Source organism: Equus caballus, chromosome 23, assembly GCF_041296265.1.
Source record: "Equus caballus isolate H_3958 breed thoroughbred chromosome 23, TB-T2T, whole genome shotgun sequence".
NCBI lineage: Eukaryota > Metazoa > Chordata > Mammalia > Perissodactyla > Equidae > Equus > Equus caballus.
The window spans coordinates 21,994,252-21,999,532 of record NC_091706.1 but is presented as its reverse complement, the minus strand read 5'-3'; the positions used below and the strand labels follow the sequence as shown (position 1 = coordinate 21,999,532).

At 38.6% G+C, this 5,281-nt stretch overlaps 1 long non-coding RNA gene across 1 annotated transcript in view; it reads left to right on the top strand.

Annotated features, from left to right (window-relative positions):
* The window catches only part of LOC102147588 (uncharacterized), a 452,754-nt gene that overhangs the window by 337,401 nt on the left and 110,072 nt on the right, over positions 1 to 5,281 (top strand). The gene's annotated exons all lie outside the window — the stretch shown is intronic.

Below are 5,281 nucleotides of genomic sequence, written 5' to 3'. Positions count from 1 at the left end.
AGCACTCAAGAGTCACAAAGGGCTTCAGGGGGGGGGGGAGGGGACATGCAGAGGGTGTGCCCATGGCCCCTTCCCTCCACCAGCCCAGCTGAGCTCTCCATCCATCCTGGGCCCTCCCCTGCCATCCTATTTTCCAACTCTGTCCGTTCATCACATCATACAATTACGTTAATGAAATTTTCTGCCTGTTCCATCTGTACTCCAGATATTACCCGGGCCCCCTTTACTGTTTGGAGAGCTTGACTTTGGTTTCACCAATTCCACTGCCTCGAAAGTCTGAAATGCTCCCTGGAATTTTTGCTTGTACTCAGACATTTACACTCAGCATCATATATGTCCTCAAATCCATCTTTCCCTTAGAATGTTTTTGCCTTACATGAACCCTGATATAGAACTTAAAGTTCTTCTTTACTCATTTAGTTTTGTGAATGTTGAATAACAAATTTTAGTTTTTTGCTTCAGTCAGCCTTTACCGTCTTCAGCCAGTGGGGCTGACTCAAATAATTGAAATGAAGAATTCATTATTCAACATTCACAAGACTAAAATCAGTACAGGCATACATCACTTAATGAAAGGGAGATGTTTTGATAAATGCATCATTAGGCAATTTCATTGCTGTGTGAACATCACACAGTGTACTTACACAAACCTAGGTGGTAGAGCCTACTACACACCTAGGCTATGTGGTGCTACCCGTATGGGACCACTGTCACATACGTGGTCCATCAGTGACCGAAACATCGTTAATATTGTTACGTGGTGCGTGACTGTGGTGGATGACAATGACACAATGGAGTACCATTTTCAAGGCTTCTAAAATGTAGCTGGGAGGCCATTAAGGAAGTTGATCTCCAAGGTGAGAACCACTGCTGTACTTAAAGCTCAGTTCTCAGCATATCACCCCTTTGCCCAATACCCTTGATGGCCTTCCTGCCAACAACCACATGAGTGCCTGTGTGTGTGTGTGTGTGTGTGTGTTTGCGCGCGCACGCGCCCTTCTATCCAAGGCCTTCTGCAGTCAAGCACCAGCTCATGTGTCCCCACGCAGGGAGGTGTGTTCCACAGTCATCCTAATGGGTTACCTGCTATTCCCTCTGCTCTCCTGCCGCCTCTCTCTGTTAATGTTGGGTCCTCTGCTAGAAATACCCACCTCCTCCCTCTCCTTGTAGAAACCTTACTCATTCTTTAAGGCTCACTTAAAAATTAATATTTATCTAAGGAATCCATACTTGTGCCTTTAAAACCAAATAGTACTGAAGGCTTTATAAAGAAGCGTGACGGGCCCTCCCCAACCTCACAACCCCAGTCCTTTCTATCCCCCCACTTCCATTCCCCGTGGAAACCACTTTAGCCATTTCTATCGTAGCTGTTCTTGTGTTTACCTCCATTTATATAACTAGTACGCGAATACTTGTATTTAAAAGTAATTTTAAAATATTAGATACTAACTTCTTGCCGTGGTAGATAAAATGTGAGTAGGTAAAATTGCAGGTGGATGAAATTTGGTCGACACCTCCTTCCCGTCTTCACTCTTCTCAGTCTGTCCTCACTTAAATCTTTATTCATGCAAAGTTCATCTTGGCGTGGAAGGTGACCCCTTTCCTGGAACGTGTTCAGAGACTGCTCCTCCCCTGCTCCCACAGAGCTGTGTATCTCTCTTAGTGCACTGTTCCCCTTGCCCTTCCACGTTGGAGTTATCTATAGAACAGGTCAAACAACTGTGGTCTTTACTGCTGTGTGCCCGATATTGGTAAACCCTGCTCTTCTTCCCTGTCCCTCGCCATCTCTATACCTCTCTGCTTTGCCGGTCTCTGGGTGGGGGGAAACCAAAGTGGGTACTTCATGTGTGCCCTGAAAGGCTGGGACGCTGGTCGTTCACTCTGCTCTCTCTTTCCCTGAAAGGAGAGCTCTTTCTAGCTGAGGAGTTCCCTCTTAGCACTGAGTAATGCCAGCTTAAAGGACGGGGTGATGCAGGCAAAATGAAGCTGTTCTTCTTTCTCTTTATGTGTGGCTATTCTCACATTTTTTGTTCTGCTATGTTGCTAAAGTTTCTTAAGGGGGCTTTAGAGCTCTCCCAGAACTCTTTTTGACCATGGGTAGGTAGCAGTCTAATTGTTGATCTTTCTGGGAGGACAGAGGCTAAGATCTCCTACTCCCCCATCTTGGTGACATCACTCACTAACACATCGTTCAGGATTTTTCATTTATATTCATGAGGGATAGTGGTCTTGTCTTTGCATGTGATGTCTTCACTTGCCGTTGAAATCAAGGTAACTCTGGCCTAATAGAATGATGTGAGACCAGCTCTCTCTTTCGATATTTTCTGAAATAGATGGTGAGAGATTGGGATTATTTTCTCCATTAATAGTCAATGGAATTCACCAGTTGAGTCATCCGAATCTGGGCTTTTCTTCCCTGAAAGGGTTTTAATTACTAATTTAATTTTCCTGTTGGTTACAGATCTATGGAGATTTTCTATTTCTCTTTGAGTCAGTTTTGGAAATTTGGATCTAAGAATTTGCCAATATCTTATAAATTGTCTAATTTGTGGCATAAAGTTGTTCATAATATGCTCTTATGATCCTTTAATTTCTCTGTGGGTGGCCCTTTATAATTTCTGATTTTCTTAAATTCTATCTTCTCTCTTCCTTGGGGATGCTAGCTAAGGGATTGTCAACTTTATCTGGTAAACAGCCAATTTCTGGTTTTATTGATCTTTGTGTTTTGTATTTCACAGGCATGTGTTCTAATCTTTTGTATTTCCTTTCTTTTGCTTGTTTTCAGTTTGGTTTATTTTCCTTTCTTTCCTTTCTTAGGGTAGGAACTTAAATTATTGATTTGAGACTTTCCTCTCTTCCACTATAGGTGTTTAATACTATAAATTTCTCTCTAAGTACTGCTTTAGGCACATCCCGTAGACTTTGATATTGTATTTTTTAAATTTTCATTCACTTCAAAGTACTTTCAAATTTTGTTCCCAGTTTATTCTTTGACTCATGTGTTATTCAGCTGGGTGTCATTTAAGTTCCAAATGTTTGTGGATATCCCAGATATAGTCCATTCTTGATAGCTCACATTCCATTGTGGTTGGAGAACATATTTTATATTATTTCATTCTTGCTAAATCTGTTGAATTTATTTTATGGCTGAGTACACGGTCTATCCTGGAGCATGTTCCATGTGCTATTGAAAAGAATGTGTATTTGGTAGTCATTGAGTGCAGTGATCTATACACGTCACTTAATTTAATTCGGTTGATAGTGCTGTTCAAGTCTTTTATAACCTTGCTGATTGTCTTTCCTCTTTTTAATCCATTATGGACAGGAGGCAGTTGAAATTTCCAAGTATTGTTGTTGAATTGTCTCTTTCTCCTTTCATTTCTGTCAAGTTTTACTTCACGTATCTTGAAGCTCTGTAGTTACATTTGTAAGCATTGATAATTTTTATATCTTTCTGATGTATGGACATTTTGTCATTTGCATATGTGCCTCTTTGCTTCCAATAATATTTCTTGTTTTAAAATCTACATTGTCCAGTATTAATACAACCCTCTAGCAATCTTTTGGTAACTATTTGTATGATATGTCTTTTCCATCCTTCTAGTTTCAACGTCTGTTTGTCTTTGAATCTAAGATGTGTCTTTTGTAGATCACATAGAGTTGGATCTTGCTTTATTATTCATTTTCCCAATCTCTGTCTTCTAATGGGTTTTTTTAGACCATTCACATTTAGTGCAGTTATTGATAGGATCAGAGTTACATTTACCATTTTGCTATTTGTTTTCTATGTCTTCAGGCTTCTTTGTTCTCTGTCCTTCCTTTATTAACTTCTTTTGTGCTAAATAAATCTTTCAGGACATCATTTTAATTCCTCTATTGAATATTTTTTACTGTTTTTGAGCTATTTTCCTAGTGTCTGTGCTAGGGATTCCAATATGCATTTTAACTCACTATGGTCTATTTCAAACGAATATTAACTTAATTCCTATGAAATATGGGATGTTTCCTCCAATGTAACTCTATTACTTTCCCCTCTTGTGCTATTATTTTTATATATATTATATCTATGTATGTTACAAAACCAATACTACAATGTTACAATTATTTCTTTGTACAATCTCGTGTCTTTTAAAGAATTTAACAGAAGAAATGAGAAAATATATTTATAGATTTTTTTTTTTAAAACCCAGAAATTTATTACTTCTGGCTCTCTTAATTTCTTCCAGCTGATTCGAGGTACTGTCTGATGTCATTTTCTTCCAGCCCAAAGAATTTCCTTTAGTATTTCTCACAATTCAGTTCTGATATCAAGAAATTCTTCCAGTCTTTTTAAATTTAAGAATGTCCTTATTTTACCTTTATACTTAGTGGATAGTCTTGCCGGATAAAAAAAATTCTTCGTTACCATTTTTTCTTTCAGTATTTTGAATATGCCATTTCTCTGCCTTCTAGGGTCTATTTTCTCTGATGAGCAGTTAGATATTATTTACGTTGATGCTCTCCTGTACATGTTCAGTTGTTTTGCTCTTTCTTCTTTTAAGATTTTCTCTTTGTGTGTGGCTTCCAACAGTTTGACTATGATGTGTCCAGGTAAAACTATATCTTTGTATTTATCCTACTTGGAGTCCAGTAAGCTTCTTGGATGTGTAAATTAACATTGTTTCATCAACTTTGGGAAGTTTGGGACATTATTTCTTCAAAAAATTACAAGAACTATTAGATCCCCAATTTGAGGAGGTGTATTAGATGAGATTTGGGACATTTACTGGGAAAGTCCAGGAACCTGGAAATTGGAATGATTACATGTATTTGGATTCAGATATAGCTGAACTCATTGGGCACAATGAGTCTCCCTTGATTTCATAAGCAGTTGTTTCTCCCTGTGTGAGGCTGTTCCTTCATTGCTGGTATTCAACTATACGATGAATCTCAAAATCATTATCCTGAGTGAAAAAAAAAAGCCACACAAAAATACACTGTATGATTCCTTTTGCATGAAACCCTAAAAAGATAAAGCTAATCTAATATTGACAGGCATAGAGAGAAACAGTTCCCAGATGGAGGTGTCTGAACAGTTTGAAAAGTGATCCAATATACTGGGGCTCTCAATGGATTGCCTCAATTACTCACTCAGATAAGGTGTGAATACAAGAATATCTTCAAGAGGGACATTATGTTCCTCAATATTTTATCAAATGATCACTACCCATATGAGGGTGAATGCCAGGTAAGTACACCTCCCCCAATTACTGCTAGGATGGACTCAGTGTGAGGTCAAGAT